General features: G+C 36.4%; 1 protein-coding gene and 1 long non-coding RNA gene across 8 annotated transcripts in view; both read left to right on the top strand.

Annotated features, from left to right (window-relative positions):
- Window positions 1–19,150, top strand: part of RALYL (RALY RNA binding protein like) — a 374,914-nt gene that overhangs the window by 22,981 nt on the left and 332,783 nt on the right. The gene's annotated exons all lie outside the window — the stretch shown is intronic.
- LOC137476662 (uncharacterized) lies at window positions 16,640–17,087 on the top strand. The gene is made up of 2 exons (XR_011000539.1): window positions 16,640–16,759; window positions 16,800–17,087. It is a non-coding gene; the product is annotated as an uncharacterized lncRNA (long non-coding RNA).

The following is a 19,150-nucleotide window of genomic DNA, read 5'->3' as shown; positions in this document are numbered from 1 at the left end:
TAGCATAAACTACTTAGTATCATGGTTTAAATAGTTTGTAAGGCTATATTAGGAAACTACAGAACTACTAGTAGACACCACTATCTCTCTTTGCTGTTGAAATACAAACAATAAATAGAGTAGACTGCTCAGAAACAGTTTCTTAAACTTAATTTGGTGTGTCTTGTGGTTACCCATCCATACTATTGCAGTCCTGGGTTTATTAGGTGGTGCAAATGCTGTGCATTGCAGTGCTGGGTGTGGAATGAACTGCAAAGTAAATTTTCTGCTATAGGTGAAGAGTAGGACTTTCAGAAATTGTAATAATAAAAATCTGTGATGCTATTGACTTGACTTGATGCTGACTGTGCTCATCATCTCTAAAAAAATCAGGAAATAACTCAAGTGGAAGTTAAAATATGTTACCTTATAAAACCAGTCGTGTTTGTATTATTTTGTCAGTATTATTGTACTTTCTCAGTTCCTGACATCATGCATTTGAAAATTTGTACTTAATATTTTATCAAGGTAATTCCTCTCTAATATCAGTCAGCCCAATGCTCATGAAAAATATCCATTTAGCTAAGTAATGATTTTCAGCCAACTGAAAAAATGCAGACTGCATTATGTATGCCTTTTTTCCTTTTTTGGAGGACTGTATATATTTAAGGTAAGTAACCTGACTTTTGCCATCTCTTGAATTGTTTTACTATTTCCTCTGGTTAATAACAAATACTTCCTTTAATTTGTTTTCTACCTGTGACACCTCATTTTTTATACATTTCTATAAGCTGTATTTAATAACTAGATCTATTATTGTACAGAATAAATTAATTAGATCATACAGCAGTTAAAACCATTGGGTGAGAAAGCTGAAGCAAGGTAATTCATCCTGCATAAAAAGGAGTCATGAATCATGGCTGGCTGTTGTTTGTGCACAAGTAGTTAATGTGGATTTCCATACTTAAAATATAAAGTTGTCTTATGGTGGTTTTTGTCATATTTTTGAGGAAAAAATATTGTTAGTAATATAAGGAAAATTGTGTCTATTCTTCCGTTTGCAAAGCTCATTAATTACATAATGAGACTAATTTCAGGATCTGACATCACATGTTAAGGCATAGTCTTTTTGAGGTCTCTTCTGATTTACTTTCATAATTCTGTAATTAAATTGAGGTAATGAATAATACAATACATTTTCAGGTTTGTGAAATATTATAGGCAGCCTCTTTCGCGGCGTCTTGCTGTGTTTTCCCGGTCTCCGGGCAGCTCCGGCACCTAGAGCGGTACCACCTCTCTCCGGGACCCGGGATCACTGCATGTTTCTGGACTCGGCTCCGTGCCGCAGTCCGGGCGGGGGTGCCATTGGATTCTCGCCACTGCGAGCGAGAGACACCAGTAAAGAGTGAAGGAATGTCCGTATTCCCCACGCGTGGAAGGCTGACAATCCTTTATTGCCGCGAGGAGCTGCGTTGAGGCACCGCGACCCGCTCCCAGCTGGCGCGTGAGGAAAATGGCCACAAGCACTCTGAGGCACGGGATTATATCGGGGATGTGGTGAGGAGAGCAGGGGCCCTCCTGCCCAATGGGGCCAGGCACCGTAGCGATGACGTGGACCACGTCATTAGCATTCATGGTAATGTCTAATTCTGTTATACCTTTGAACAGCATTACCATGTTATGAAATAAATAAATAAATACATATTTATTTACATAAAGGACATGCATTTTGTTGTTATTTGTATTTAAAACTTGGAGTATAGTTATAGGGTTTTTTGTTCCATTTGAAGTAATGGAACTTCATTCATTAATGTCATATTTGGATTCATTGTAGGGGAAATAGTTTTTTTATGGTTATCTAATGAAGATTATACAGTGACTGGAAATTACCCTTAAAATGGAGAATATACAGAGATCACTTTGAAAACTGAGGAAGAAATGTAATACTTATAGTCATAAGAAAACATTTGCTTCATACCTGGCATTCATTCACAACAGTTGTGTGTGACTTTTGTGTAAAAGGGCGTATGGTTATCTTCACACTCCTTGAAGTGTTTCTCTGTGCCAGAGGGCTGTTAAAAATTCCTTTTGCTGCCAGTAGCCAAGGAGTTATTACCACATTCGGAAAGTGCCAGGAAAGCTGGGTCCTGTCCTATTTCCCCTGGCCATTCTTTGTACTACTTGTGAGAGAGGGAAATTGTGTCCCCCACTGCACCAGCTCAGCATCACTGCGGGATCTCTCCATGCTGTGCTCATCACCCCTGCATCCTGCTTTCCGCTGTTGGCATGCTGTGAAGCAGCCGCAGTGCTCGGGAGCTTGGCTGGTGGATGTAGGTGAACATTTATTCACAGCTGTAAAATAAGCCTTGTAGAGACAAGTGTTAGACATGACACAGAGAGAGAAAGAGTAAATCCTCATTCTGGGTTAGTTAAAGGAAAGCTTTTTGTCATCTGAGAGACTATGGTTCTGGCTGCATTGCAATGATTGTCTTGCCCAAAGCTGCTTCTTTCCTAGACAGACTTATACCAGGATCAGTATATGTAGCAAGATATCCACTGGCCAAATTCATTTTTCTTATGCCAAACTAAAGTAAAGAAGAATGGCCATAACTCTTACAGAGTAGAATTCTGGGAATGGCATCATGTCTCAAGATGAATTGCTACAGCTGTCTCGAAATACATGGCTTTGTAAAGAAGGAACATTTTTCACATTAGCTGTACTGAGCTAATTGCCATTCTCTTTACAGCTATAAAGATTTGCATTGTCTTACTCACATCTGTGTTTTCTGAAGCACAGCATTCTTATGATCTTCTAAGAACTGGTGCAGTAATACAGCATTGCATTTCAGCAGTTGAGAAAGATGAGTGTCAAGCCTTACTAGAGTGAAATGTCCTTTACTTTTACATAGAGATTTGACTGATGTATGGAATAACCTGCATTTGATTAAATGGCTCTTCAAGAGGGAGTGAGACAGACTGCACAGTGGATTTTTTGGCCATAAAGTCATCTTGATGAAGGCAAGGTATGGTGACAGATTGAATGGCACAACCAAATCTATTGTTACTATTGCTTTTCTGGGTCAGAATACAAGTCCAGTAAAGGCAACAAATGCTTTAACTGAATAGCAGATCAGAGTAGTTCTGCCATAATCCCCTTTTTAAGAGGTAAGGGGAAGTGATTTTCCTTCTCTTCAGGAGGTAAGAAGGTCATGTCTGCTAAGGCTGGGTGCAAAAGAGTGAATCATCTCTGAGAAAGTAGGCAGAAGTCAAATAAATTTACCAAATATGCTCAAATTAGAGCTGTCATTTGTCTTTGACTGAACAGATGGAAATGGAGAATGAAGACCATAGCCTTCAAATGTCATTGGGGAAAAAAAATCAGCCAGAAACCTAAAGTCCATCTAGGAAAAGAGCCATCATGAAAGCCCTAGGCCTCATGTTTGTTTAAAATTGGAGGACTGGTCAGAAAACTATTTCAGGTAAATCTTTTATATGTGTATGTTACTGATGAAAGGTAATTTTCACAGTACAAGTATTTTATGACTAAGAAAAAACTGCCACTATTTTTTCATAAGTGACTAAGCTGTGGTCTGGAAAAAGAATCTATGACAGCAGTAGAATATTCCTGTACATCGTATTTCATTTTAATGGAATTAAGATGATGAATTAAAGTAACTTACACCGTAACTTCTTTCATTGTTTTCGATTTTTTGACACATTTTCTTCCTGTGAGACTGCACACAAGGTTTGAATTGAGTTCACAAGCAATTAGGTACCTCAGGTTTTGTACATACTCACTTTGAAATGTTTGAACTCATATTTTCATCTTAATATTTTCATTGCAAACAAATCAGGATAGTATCCAGACATGCAGATTGTTCAAAAATAATGCATATTTTTAAATATTAAAATTGCTATGGGGGCTAATATGTACATCAAGTACAAGGCTGGAAAAAACATGGGGCATAGTAAAAAGAATAATAAAGAGGACAAGGAATTTGCAAATGCACATGACAGGTGTGTCAAATTGGGAAGTATTGCACTGCAGGGGGTTTACATTTAGAGCTTTTGTGGAAATGGTCCTGAGATTTTTTCTGTATAATAATATGACTATTGATATTGGTAAATATTCTAAGTGTGCTTATGAAATTTGCTCATATAGGCAAAACGACATCAATATTATAGAGGAGGAGTGAGGCATTGTATAGGAGATGGTGAATAATGGGTGTGGTAATTGAAAGGCAGTTAAATATTAAAACTTATTTCAGTTTTCTGCTATCTCTTCCATTCCGTATATTTTTGCTTTTATTAATATTTCATAGTCTATATATTGTTTTGTCAGTGATTAATTTTTAACTGTTTTTCACATCACATCTATTAGACAAATTGGTTTTTAACACAACTGAAAAATGGTGAAATTATTTATTTTGTTAAAAAATAACTTCAGAATTACCTTAATCATGAAAAAAGTATTTCTCACTGAATTGTAAACCTCCGAATGCAAAAATTTATAATGAAAGCTGAAAAATATTTCAGCTTTTATAACACCAGCATCCAACCTAAAAGGAGTTGAATCATCTAAAACAGATGCTGCCTAGTGATGGAAGATAGATTGGCCTGTGAGCCTGAATAAACTTTGTCTCTAATTAGTATGCAAATCTCACCTGCTCCAGGGCTCTTCCTCTTTCAAAAACTATGTTCTATTTCGTTTTTCTGTGTTTTCTGGTGAATAATCTCACCTAGGAGGTTCCTTTTGCATTCCAATTTTCTTCATACCCGTAATTTTAAAGTATGCTGTACTCTTCTAGGTCAATATTTTCTTCAAAGCATTAAGATGAGAAATGTTAGAATTTCAGAAATTAAAACAAAAAAAAGCTGAAACAAATGCAGACATTTAAGAATAGAAATATTTTTGCTTAATCCTATAGGGTAAAATTCTCTTTTGCTTATATGTATCTAAAATCCATACAAAAATTACAAAGAGGACTATAGATGTTGAATATAAATTTTATTAATCTGATAAGCATTTGAATTGATTAGCAGAATATTTAATACCAGAATGTTAAATAAAATATAAAAATGCCTTTAAAATTTGATCTTAGACTATTAAAAATAGTGATGGTTTTCAACAGAAGTGGGATCCCACTTAGTGTCACTGACATAAATCACATCAGCATGTTATGAATTATAGACTTCTAAATATCTGTAAACTTCTGAGTCTCAAACCCAATTCCTCTGCTTTCCTTCCATTTTTCCTGATACAATTCCCTGTGTCAGCATGGAACTTAAATGAAGCATCTAAACATCTGGATTGGTTCAGGATGTGGATCTTTTGAGGGATATATTCATATCATCCACCTTCAGACAGTCCTTTCAGGACTCTGCCTTCTAAATAAGCAGCCCTTTTTCTGGTCTCTAGGTAGGAAAGTTAGTTTCCTAGGTTTTAATGGTTAAAATCTTCATCATCTGACACCCTTCCCCTATGCAAATAAAACCCTGGGGCTGAATGCATGTGCAGCTACAGACTCATCTGCACACAGACACATGATCAGGACCTGTGATGGCAATTCTTGCATGTTTAGAGGGCTCTCCAAGTACAATGAAAAACAAGAATGTACTTTACACTGTATATATTTAATGGTGTAAGATCTCTTCTATGAAATGCATGAAGTGATTTAGCTACTCTTGTTCTATATGTGTAATTCGTTTTTGGTGGCCTTGAAATAATGAAAAAGGAATTAAATACATCTATATTTTATTTTCAATCTACGTGAAAGGGGCATCCTTGGATAAGTCACATAGATGTAGACCCTGAAAAGTTTTCAAAGGCTCCAGTTAATTCCAAAGGCATATTTAAAGGTTTGGGCTTTAATCTTCCTAGCCTTTGATTTCCTTAGCTCTAAGATGAAAATGCTGCTATGCACATATCTCTGCAGCCCTTTGGAGACTCTTGGATGAAAGGTCCTGTAAAACTGTAAACCATGTTTTTATTATTTTCTTATTGTCCACTAAAGAGAATTTTGCATGGAATATATAAGCATTTTGAACTACATGGGTTTTTAGAGTTTATCAGAATTAAGAAATTTGCCCTACATATTTATGTAACTATTATGAAATAAAAACACCAAACATAAATAATACATGAAAGTATTGAAACTTTTTCCCTACAATTTTCTTATTATTTGATCTGATTTGATGGACAGCACTATTAAAGTTTTTCTGAGAAATGTCTCATTCTCCCAGGAAAGGTGCTTCTCAGTAAAAGGTAACTATAGGAAAATGTTTTAGCTTTAGGGAGTCACCAGATTCCAGTTCAGCACTCAGAGGTGGGACCAGGAATCTTGTTTGCTAAAGACAATTAACAGAACTACAGGTGCCAAACTATAAAATTGCTTGAGACAGAGAAGAGTAATAGGTCAAAAAGAAGCTATAAGCCCAAATAATCAAGAAAGAGGAAGTTCTGCATCACCATTCCCAGAACGATCACTATGATTTTGATTTGGGGCATAAGAATGCACAGAAATTGAGGGAAACCTTGTTTTTAAGCAACAGAAAAGTGTGAAGAAATCAGTCTGTGCTCTTCAGTGGCAGCCAGGTAGATGGCAGATCCTTGGCAGATGTAATACACTGGGCTGGGGCAGTCCAGAGCAGTGTGTGCTACCCTGGGGGCTCCTCCTGCTTCTGTTTGCACAGGTCCCTGCTGTGGAAGAGATTTATTTCTCCCATCTCACTATCTTACTTGCAGGTTATCTCTGTGCAGCCTATTTACAGAGCCATTTTCCTGCTGTGTTCACCAGAAGACAAAGCCAAATTTGAATCAGAAAGTTCTAGTTCATCAAGTCTTATTTTAAATACTTGGGTCTCTACCTTCGTTTCAAAGCCTTTCTCAGGCATACTCAATAGCTCTTCAGAGAAAACAAGGCTTTCTCAAGTTTTTATTTCAGTTAAGCTAAGATAATTTCCTTGTCTAGCAAATGCTAAAACTAGCATAAATCCCACCCGGCTCAGAAACAGTGCACAACCCAGTCTGAGTATTGGGACAGGAAAAAGTCATGCTGCAAACCAACATATTCACATATACTGATATACTTCAACTGAGCTGTCTAAAAATGCTTTGCAAGCTCTTATTTTATCACGGGGTGAAACTCAAACATTTCATATGAGACGGTGTCAATTTTAGTGGATACATTGAAATCTGTGTGAGAATTATGAGGTCTAGAAGGAGAAATACCTCTTTTGGTAAGATAGAAAAGATGCCTCTGCTATGCTCAGAGGTGGAAACTCCCACTCTCCCACCAGATTCAACTCTTGGTGTCAAAATAGCATAATCCTTCTGACTGGCAAGGTACTGTTGTAAAAATATTGATTTAATATAGGATTTTATAAATTTTAAAACTTAATTTCAGGAAAAAAAAACCCTAAATCTTCCCAAAAATCAACCTTTATGGGGCATTTTGAACAGTTTGATAATTGCAACATAATTTTCATCTTTTTGTTTCCTCGTTTAGTCCTGTGATCCTGTTTGTCAAATTATTTGCATTATGGTAGTCTTTCATACAAAAAATGGCTTATAAAATCAGATTAGGATTTTATAGGGATTTAAGGAAATCTAAAGGAAAATGAACAAGAACATTTCTCTGAAGCTCTAAGCATAATTTGCACTAATGCAGTAGAAGTTTCAATGTGTAATCAGGAATAAAAAAAAGAGGCTGAAGAAAATTTACTTCTCAAGTTCATGATGAGAAAGCAATATTCAAGGGAATGCAACAAATTACCTTTTCAGTTCATTATTACAAATATATCTAAGAACATCACATTATTGATTATAATTCTGACTCAGCCGATTAGGATGACTATATTACCTTTGAAACCTTGCTAACAGAAGTGAGGTTCTTTGTACTTTGCTTCTTCCATTCCAGACTTCTTTTTCACCTAGTCCACTCCAAAGTGTAAAGCTCAGAAAGAATGATGAGATGACCACACATCCTGGCAGAGAGAGAGCTGCTCTTGAGGCAGGTTTCTCAGGCAGATATGAGACCAGAGCAGGTGTTAACAGACCAGAGAGTGATGCATATACTTTTTCTATTATTATTCCTTTCTTTTAAATACATTTTTTATTATGAAACAAGCTTCTTGGACTTCAGGTGACAATATCTTCTATCTAGTGAGCTGAGCCCTCATCATATTTAAAGGTACACAGTGAGTAGGGTGAGTTTAACCCACATTTCATACCTTTTTAATGTCAATCTTAATTAACTTTCTATAGACATGGAAGAAAGAGTGAAATCCCATTTTAAAACAGAAATTTCTGAATTTGCCATTCATTTTTGTGGAGCAATAAAATGAAAAGAAAGATTAAAATGCTTATAGAAAGTGTTTATTAGAGTTACTTATATTCAGGAAGAAATCAAAGCTAAGGATATTATTTGATGAAAAAGGAATGAGACAAAGTAGCAGGCTTTGGTTTTTAAAGACACTTTTCAATTCACTTAATAAAAATCAGAATAAAATGGTTGTTGCCTAAGAGTGTTTATATAACTCTTTGAAAATGGCGTCGAAAAATTGCAACTTTGACAAAGTTTCAAAGCACAACATCCTTTCTACTGCAACACACACACCTGTACCCCATTTGTTCCTACCAAAGCCAGAAGGAGACCTGAACATCACATGAATCTCATTTCTATCAGCTAAAGGTACTATGTGAAGATACAGAAGCAATTTCATCCAAAGGATACCACAGTTTCTACTCTAAAGAAAACATTTCACAAAAGCCTTGCAAGCTCTGTAATTTTCCAATTTCTGTTTGGCAAATAGTAAATATTTGAATATTAAAATTTAAACTTTCACAAATAAATTATCTTTATAAAATCTACTTATATTTTGGTCAGCAGTGTCCTGACCTAATTTGCTTGAAATGTTTTCCCTGTGTACTCCTTGTTTTAGACAAACAACCAAAAGACCTGGCACATATTTTTAGCTTAATTCTTTTCCATTTTAGCCAAGTTCATCTCTATGACACAAAACTGTTGAACAATGAAGCATCATTTTGAAATATTCACAAGGGAAGGAAATGTCATTTTCCTTTTGTGGGCTTCTTTTTTGGTTTTGTTTTTGCATTTTTTGATGTTCTGGTTTGCTGTACAGTTATATTCTCTCCTGCTTTGTAGAGTGTGTAATAAGTGGGGTTTGAAATTCCTTAAACTCTTTAGCTCCACTTCAGTTATTAATCTCAGCAGCCATTTATTGGTTTGTATTCTGCAAAGCAATGGAGATTATCCTTTAATTAATTCCATTGAGGGGTTCAGCTGCCATCATCAACCACAATATGGTTTCATAAATTAATCTTGTTGGGTAAGTATAATGCAATCTATTATAACATTTATATTAAAATGCAAGCAATAATACTAGAAATCCTGTGCAAGGAAAATATATATATGTATATATGTGTATCTCCCAAATGCATTAATTAATATTATATTAGTGTAATATTACTGATTAGCATACTATATTTTCATATTTTCAAACCATTTGACATATATTTCAGAATTCATCAGAAAATAAAAAGATAATGTTTTCTTAACTCCTACATAGGTAGCTGTCTTAAAAATTATGAAATTACATCTTACATCTAGCTATATTAAAAATATATAATGGATCTTCAGAACTCTGCTTGAGATCTTTCTCACCAATTTGTTTGTACCATTGTAGCTTAATCAGTTATAATAATGCATATTTGTATGTGTGAACATTTTGATATCACGAGTATGTTAGGGAAAACATGAAATACTGCCTAAAGTATTTCATAATGTTTTGATCTCAGGAGGCTTAAAAAGATTGGTGTCGTCATCTTTTCTGCAGCAGGACTGATTATGGTAGAAGACTGGTTAAGTGGGAAGTTTTCTCTAGTATGACACGAAGCTGAGCTTAGCGGCTGCTTTGGTTCAAAATCAGTTTGTGTGACAGCATTGGTGTCAGCACATGTTTGACTTCCAGGACAATGCTGGAGAATTTACTTTCTTTGATCCTGTTAAGATTTCAGGAATACCTAAATTTTAATGGAGGTAGCAGAAACAAGTCAAGAGGTAAGATGGCTCTTTTACACTCACATAGGCTAAAGTCAGGAGATGGGCGGATCTTGAATTTCAGATCAGTTCAAGCTGGCAAAAAAAGGTATCATTATCAATGCTACTCTTTTCCTAAGAACTGCTTTCAGTAGGATTTCTTGAAGATTGGCAACTTCATGCTAAGACATTAACCAGAGTGTGTGCTCTCTCTAAAAGTCATCTAGCATTATTAAATTAATTAATTAATTAGAATCCTCCAGATAATCTGCAGAATTAGCTTTATTAAACCCCTGAGCACTGTAAGATACTGCAAAGCCTCTTTGTGGAGTCAATATAAATCCTAATATTTTATTGATTTGGGCAAAGAAGTGCAGAGTTTAAAACAGAGAATTTTTCTATACTAATTTTAGCTTTTTAGTTATACAAATCAGAGATGATGAGCTGTTTTTCATCTTCATGGATAGACATTTCTGTGATTACTTATTCGTAATTTGTGATATGATTCCAATATATGTTTACTTTTGGCATTGTAGGTACAGTGCATCAATCAAGTAGTTCAAGGACAGAAGCAGAGTTCTGTGTTTGCTGAAATTTTATTATATGTTCTGCTTTGAGAATTTGTAGTGGGTAACAATAGAAATTGTAACAGTTCAGTGTCCCATAGAAGCTCAGATAACACTGTGTGGCCTAGAAGCTTAAATCATCACTCAGGGCTGGAATAAAAGCAGACTCACACCAGCGACCCAGACTCTTGCACTCTGTGTGTCACTGATGTGGTAATGTTGTGAACAGGGTTGCACTACAGCAGCAAAATCCTGTTCTAGTGAAAGCAGCCCCGGGAAGGCACCTGTGAGCCTAAGCAGCCAGCAGCAGAGGCAGGGTGCTGGCAGAACAGGCTGTTTAAATGCAAACCAGCCAGCAAGATCTGCCACTCAAGTCCTCTCAGGAGCTGATACTGCAGCAGTCACCACCCAGGCTGAATGTGCTCACTTAGCAGGAGATCCAGGGCATGAGGTTGTTCCCAAAAGCAGATCTGTGGTTCCACTCCTTCACACAATCAATCCGGTTGAAAAAGACCTCTGAGATCACTGAGTCCAACCTATGACTGAACACCACAATGTCAACTAGACCATGGCACTGAGTGCCACATCCATCCTTTCCTTAAACACCTCCAGGGACGGTGACTCCACCACCTCCCTGGGCAGCCCACTCCCATGTCTAACCACCTTTTCTGTGAAAAAAATCTTCCCAATGGTCAACCTAAGCCTCCCCTGGTGCAGCTTAAGACTATATCCTCTTGTCCTGTCACTAGTTGCCTTCCTGTGGTGGTTAATGCTATTAATTCCAGAAAAACAGCAGGTACAGTGGAAACATGTCCATCAGAACTTGCTTGTAGATGAAATGACCATCTTAATTTTTTCAGTCAATAAAACACAGTTTGTAATCTGTGGACTTAAAAATGGGACTTATTTTTGGGTTTTTTAAGTTTTTATTTTGTTTTGGGGTTTTTAAATTGTTTTTTCCAGTGTCATTGCTTCCTCTTAGACCTTTCAGTTCATGAAAAGCAGTGAGGCTCTGCGAGATGTATTATAGAAAAATGATAATAACTACTTTTGAAATTGAAATCTGCTCCCAAAACATTGACTTTGTGATCAAATTTCCATAATTTCTGTTTTAATCTTTGCAATAGTGGTTATAATTTTTTGACTCAGACTGCTCACATATTTTCAGTTAACATAATACGGTGATATGGTAAAGTGAGAAAAACACTGGATCTACTGATAAATCTAATTGGTATTGAACCCTTAATGCTAATGGACATGGAGCAGGTCAGAAGTGTTGTCAGATTATTGTAATGACTCACAATAGCTGTAGAGTCATAATAACATATATGTGTAAGTAGTTTATCATCTGCACTGACTATTAATATTAATTCATCTGATGACTGAATGAGAAGCAAACCCAGTTCATTGAGTATGAGAAATTGGAAACATGGTTCAAAGCCTCCACAGTCAAATTGTCCAGGAAGAGACACTATACACCCAGTTTATTAATGCTGGGTTTGTTACATTTTTTAATTATTTGATAGAAAAACTTTGACAGTTTAATTATAGTGTATAGTTAGACTTTGGTGGACCTGTGTATTAGGGATTCTAGCCAATAAGAAATAATTTCTTATTTTTGTCTGTGGAAATTTTTACATCTGAACAAAAGGACAGTCTTTTAAAAACAAAAGCTGTTGCCTTAGAGGTTCATATCCTGACCTATGATGGATTCTGTAGTATCTTGTTGTCATTCTCCTGTTATAATATTGGGTGACTAATCAAATGAAAAATTTGAGTGCTACCTGTAAGTCCCCATATAACATTCTATAATATAGAATTCTATATAACAGCATTTTATTTAAATCTTTTAAACAAGGTAAAAGTTAGCTTATTTTTTAATTCAGGAACTTAAAAGGAAAAAAAGCTTTTTCTTTGAGTACTGTTCAGTGACAAATTATGATAACTGGGGACATCATTTCTGTCTGTATATCCATATATCCATAATGTCTGCATATCCGTTCTTCACATGCAGTGGGGTAGGGAACATATTCCATTTTGCCTGAGAGCCTCTTTGCCTGCCTTGTTCTTTTTACATCTGTCTTGGAGCAGTTCTCTAATAGAGCTAGCAGAAATTGTCCCTCATGTCACGATTCTCCCAGGGTCAAGTGAGGCAGCACTGGAAAGGACCCAGGAGTTTCAGCCACCATATGTACTTGGCCTTTCACATCTCATTGGTGGCATTGACTCATGGAAGCACTGGGAACAGCTGTGTCTTCTCCTGCTGTATTCCACAAACATGAGCAGCAGCATTGGGAATCTGGGTTGAGAGGCTGAAACAATTTGTGTCCTCCTACAGAAGGCAGTAGCATTACATTGTATATTTCTGAATATGCAGTTTATGAAAACAGAAACCTGAAAATGAGGAAAGTAGAGTTTGGGTGCATACCAAGGTACTGTGCCATACCCTTCATCCCTAAGGTGGCTACCAGAAAGCCAGAGGATACCGATTTTGGTATGAAGTGAGAATATGTGTGCCACAAGGGCGCGTGGCATGAGGCACTATGAGCAGAGTTAAGGCTGATCACCAGCTCCATCCACTGTGGTTTTAAAAATTTTGGTTTGGCTGGTGCTTTAAAACATGTACAATTTTCAACCAGTCAGTGTAGCATCACATTCATGAGCAAGGATTTATGAGATTATATTTATCAGTTAAGATTGCAGTTGAGGCATGCCTGTAATTAGTTAAAGGCAGAGATGTTATGTGATTTTTAAATTCTTTTTCCCTTTCTTAAATCATACTCCAACTATCTGTTTGAGCAAGCAATCTATGACAGACCAAAAAGAAAAAGAATAAAATATCTTAAGTGTTTAGACATGGTATTTACTACCAGGCTGAGATGTGTGATTCTGCTTTTTCTTCTTCTTCGTGGCATCCTTTGACCATTCTGTCACTATATCCCCTTCATCTTCTCTCATTTTCATCCAATTAAACCATTATGCCTTAAGAACTGAGCTGTAAGTAAAACGTTTTCTCCTTGTCCTCTCATTCCTTTTGCCTTGTCTTGCACCACAGGCAACAGATCCAGCATGATAAGTCATTTCCCTTTTAAATTCTGCACTTCCACTGCAGTGCCCAACAACACCTCAAAACAAACCCAACATCAACCACAACACTCCCCTCCCTGCCCCCCAGTTCTCAGTAAAAGGGAATACTGTGAAGCAGTTATAGAAGGCAGAGGCAGTTAAGAAATTTTGTAGTATTGTCAGACTTATGGCCTGAAATTTATGCCTTTGGAAAACATAGGTAAATGTGTCAACAGTAAGATTACTTGTAAAAACTAGATATCAGATGAAGATGACTGCAGGCAGAAAACCTCAGCAGTATGGAGTACTTTTTGAAGCACACCAAATTGTAGGACATGATGTGTAAACATGATTTTCAGAATACAAAAGTAGTTATCTTTAAGACCAGAAGAAAACTCAGATCTATCTTTTTAATATTTTACTATCCAAGAGTTGCTTTTAAAACAAATCTTGAATCAGGATGAAGTAAGTTCTTGTAAGTGGTCCCCTTTCTTCAGAAGGCAATTAGCGGTAAGTTTGGATATCAGTCCTGTTACTATTTCCATTTGTAGAGTTTGACACAGGACAAGGAGCTCTCTCTGAGTAGGGCATGTATGGCCCTGCAGTCACAAGGAGGGGGTGGGAGAATAGCCTGACAGCTCTGGAAGCATGATATGCTCAGCATCTAGAATTTCTTACCCTTGTAATGCAGTGGGAATTGTCTTTGTGTTGGATCAGGTGATGAAGTCCTGGTGCAGGGCAAAATTCAGGAGAGATGTTTATTCACTGCATTTTTCCTGGTCTGAAAGCCAATATACTAAATGCAATCAATAAAAGAACTGATTAATTATGCCTGACAGGAGCACCATAAGGAAGGCCTGAGTACAGCACAGTTGTACACAGGACTGATTGCCAGCATTACATCTGGGGACGAATGAGGAAATGGGGACTAATGAGCCCTCGACTAAGGCCTCCTCCTGCCACCTCCATTGCACTGCCCAGCCTGGGTGGAAATAGAATGCTAATTAGACAACTGAGGAGCTGATTGTGATCAAGGATTTTGGAGCATTTTGTCACGCATTTACTGCAACATACACTACATTTCTCAGCAACATGGAAGATCAAGAGATATGAAAACATGATGGACAGATGAAGTAATCAAAAATCAAGGTGTTATATCCACATGGAAAAATTGTACAGTAAACATAAAATTAAAGCATTCAAATCTCCTAGATAATGGGGCTTATTGGAATTTTTTTGTTTTCAAAAAGGTTTATGTTTTCAAACAGGGTAGTTATTGAAGTTCTGTTGAAATCAATATAATTATGTTGATTCACACAAGTAAAAAATCAGACTTAAATAGACAATCAGGAAAAGAAAAGCACTTTCTCCTCTCTCCTCCAACATTTAATCTTCTTTGAAATGTGAAAGGGTCCTCATGTAAAATGAAAGCAGATGTAGAAATAGAGTGAATATCTGAAAAAATAGACGACTGCATGGATTTGTAATAATGATTTCTCCTGACTATTGCACTGTCTTAGATAAAACAGAATTTTCTATCTCCACAGAAAAGATTCAGCAGCTCTCCAGACTTCAATTTTTAACATACAGCAAGAAATCTGAAACACATAAAACCATGAGCTCTGCAAAATATGTTCCTGATGGCATGATGTTCTCTTTGGTGAACTGCACGATTTATCTTTATTTCTTTGTAGGTGATGCTCTCTGTGAATAATTCTGGATTGGGCCATGATAAGAGTAAAAGCAGATGCAGGAAGTCTGTATGATATAAATAATGATTATGCTTGACAAAATACTTTTGACATTTTAAGAGGGTACTGTTGAGCAATTTGCTCTGGTTTGTTGCTCTCCCATGAAAGACCTAATTTAGTCCAGTTAAAAAACAGCTTTTTCATTGGCTCTGAAAAAATTTGTACTTCATATGCAGTCCATATCCACAGCTTCCCTGGGAGCTGGAATTAACCAAACACTAGTCCACTCCTTTTCAGGCATGGAAAATTGCTGGCAGAATATTTACTATTACCTATGTCACCTCCTGTAGAAACACACTCTAAATCCACTTGCAAGGAGTTAATAAGCCACTGATATAAAAATCTGCATGTCATATATTAAAAATAATACTGGTGATTACATTTTTTTCTTGCTGTTGGGTTTATCTGCTACATTTTTGGAAGTTGCTACAGGAAAAAAACAAACAAACAAAACCCATGCCAGCAGATCCATGAAAGGTATCCTGCTATAGGCTGGGATAGAGTTAATTTTTTTCTTAGTAACCTGTACAGTGCTGTATTTTGGATTTAAGTTGAGAATAATGTTGATAATACACTGATGTTTTGGTTGTTGCTGAGGAGCACTTACGCTAAGTCAAGGACTTTCCCGTGTCTCATGCTCTCTTAGTGAGGAAGAGTACCCAAAGCTGGAAGGGGGCACAACCAGATGACCTAAGATGGCCAAAGGTATATTTCATACCATAAAGCATCAGGCTCAGTATATAAACCATGGGTTGGGTGGAAGAAGATTATTGTCTGCTTGCAGACTGACTGGGTGTCAATTATTTCAGCTAAGCTGCTAAAGGGAAACTTGTCAGCTTCATTACCCTTCTCTGGACACCCCCCAGCAACTCAATATCTTTTTGTAGTGAGGGGTCTGGAACTGGACAAAATACACAAGGTGTGGACTCACCAGTGCCCAATACAGGGGACAATCCCTTCCCTGGTCCTGCTGGCCACACCATTGCTGATAAATGCCAGGATGCCATTGACCTTCTTGGCCACCTGGGCACATACTGCCTTATGTTCAGCTGCTGTTGACCAGCATTCTCAGGTCCTTTTCCTCCAGGCAGCTGTCTGGAAAAAAATTATTTATGATGCTAATTTACAAAAATGGAAATTGTTTCATGTCTGAAGCCATCTAGAATAGAGCTTTGTTTCATTTTCTTCAAGCAGAAAAATTTCCTTGAAATTAAATTTGGCTACAAGTTTATTCTGATTTTATTTTCCTTTACACATTTTCAACAAATGTGTTATTTAAACTCTAACATATGCTAAAAATACTTAAGTTTCCAATTTATTTACAAAATGTCTGTAGGTTACAAGTGTCTCCCAGCACATCTACAAAATGTCTGTAGGTTACAAGTGTCTCCCAGCACATCTGCAGTTTGGGAAACAGCCCACAGAGGATAGATTTGGCCTAATCTGCAGTCAACTCTTGACTGTTGGATGAGTTTCTCAGAAGAGTAAACTGTGTAGGGTGCCTGTGATACAGATGCATGTCACTTAGTATCTAGTGGTGCCGTCAAATTAAGCTACATTTAAGGTTTCATTCAGCTATAAGGATCTCAGTTAAAGGACGCTTGATTTTAATCAAGTGATTGACCATATATTGTGAGGAAATACCTTCCTTTTTTTTTTTTTTTTTTACTTTTTTTTTCTTAATATTTTGTTTAGTATGGTAGAGAAAAAAATCTGGAGTGTTAAAAAAGACTGTATTTGTCAATCTGAGTGAACATAGTGAAATACACTGTAAATCACAAGTTTCAGTCAACTCCATGGGAGACTATGACATTCCAAGTGAAAATGCACAAGGAAAATGATAAGTAATGCAGAACATCTTTAAGTGAGCTCATTTGCTTTTGCTCTTGAGAATTTTCAGTACTGTCTTTGGTTCAGCTGAATGGGGTTTTATTATTTTAATTAGCTTAATGTCTTTGGCAGAGAACTACTTTTGGAACAATACAGGAATAGGATGGGGATAAAATATAAAGAAATAGCACCTCAGCATCACTGAATTAGCCCATCTGTAGAAATAATTGCTGATGTTAGGTATGCTTGACAGAAAGCTTGCAGCAGCACTGCTATGTTCATTATCAGCATAGATCTATATTCAATGCATCTCTAGCATGATAAATAATTCCTTTTGAAAGAGAAAAGGCTGGATTTTTTTTTCTTAGAAAATCACTTATAAGCAATGGAAGTATTAGCAGGATAATTGCAAGAAAGATTTAAAATGAGCATAAAACGACTGTGGCAAGTTGCTTTCATTTTCCTGGTAATGCCTTACTTAAAAATGGAGAATAACTTTATTCTTTGTAATGTACTTAAGAACATTTTCTCTAATGTATTAGACATATTACCTCTAATTATTAGTCTCATCTGGATAGAGATTCTCTGCTGTGTCTTCCTGAAAAGCTCATGTAGGGCCATTTTGCACTTCAAATAAATCTAGTCTGTCCTATAGTGCAGGAGTCAAGGGTTTATCATGTAATGGAGCAGACTAAATCAGTCTCCTCTGTGTATCAACAGCAGTAATGCCTCTTCTTTGGCCTATATGCAGACTTACAAAGGAAACACTGTAATTTCTCCTAGAAAAGTGGGCAGAGCACATGGCAGGTCATAGGGGCTTTGCTTAGTTTGGGACTCGTGGCTGGTGCTGGGCTTATGTTGCTCTTAGCCTAATGCTTTCTGCTTGGATGCAGAGGGAAGTAAAGAGTAATCAGTAAAAGACTGATGTGATCTTCCATAAGGCTTGTGTTGGTTGTCTTGGTAGGAAAGAGGAAGAAAAATAGAAGATATATTGCACTGTAATGAAACAATTTGAAACATACGTTGACCCACAGCCTTGTGGTTTTCACCCTCAAATTATTGGGTAATTCAATACCAAACATTGTGTCTTTTTGGTCAGTGGATGAAAATTTACTAAAAACACGTTTTGGAAAATGATTGCTCTCGTTTATCGTCCTTTTCAATTTCCAGCATTTAATTTGATTTGTAATCTTTATTTAAAGAACAATAAACATGAGAATCTTTATGTAGTGAAAAACTCATAAATTTTAGGTGAAAATCATGCTAGTAAAAAGAAGCTATGCAGTGAGCTATTAAACTTATTTTCAGTAGGATTCAGTGTCTGAAACCTTCACAGTTACACAAACATTGATGAGAGTGTAAAGAAAAAGCATTTAATATTGTCCCATGTTATGCACCTAAGAAAAAACCCCTACAAATATTTGGAAGTTTATTGCAAGGTTGTATAATAAACCTTTTTTTCTTTTATTCTTCCTTCATACTCGTTATGTTTCTGTGAATCATTAACTTTTTCACAACAGTGGGAAAGGTAGTTACAATGCATTTGAAATCAGAAAAAAGTTTGGTAAAATGTAGATGGTGTTCTCAATACATGTCAACTGTAATGCTGTTCCCGCCAAATCTTACCTTTTTTTTAATTCAAGTATACAATACGAAAGTATTGCTGTACAAAAACGTGCATTTTTCAGCCATCACTGAAATTTCAATTATCACATTAGGTATTTTTCCCCTCTAATTTTAAAATCCTTAAACATTGTTAACTTTTCATGGTGGGATATTTCCTATATCAGAACCAGGGAACTGTCCCAAAGATCATCTTTCTTCTTCTGTGCTGTTTATTTACATTTTTGGGGGTCTAATTTTAGTTTTACTTCTGTTTGTCTCCACTTATTTAATT

The sequence above is a fragment of the Anomalospiza imberbis genome, chromosome 1 (assembly GCF_031753505.1).
Source record: "Anomalospiza imberbis isolate Cuckoo-Finch-1a 21T00152 chromosome 1, ASM3175350v1, whole genome shotgun sequence".
In the NCBI taxonomy this organism is placed as follows: domain Eukaryota; kingdom Metazoa; phylum Chordata; class Aves; order Passeriformes; family Viduidae; genus Anomalospiza; species Anomalospiza imberbis.
Note: the sequence above shows the minus strand (reverse complement) of the source record. Positions and strands in the feature narration are given on the sequence as shown.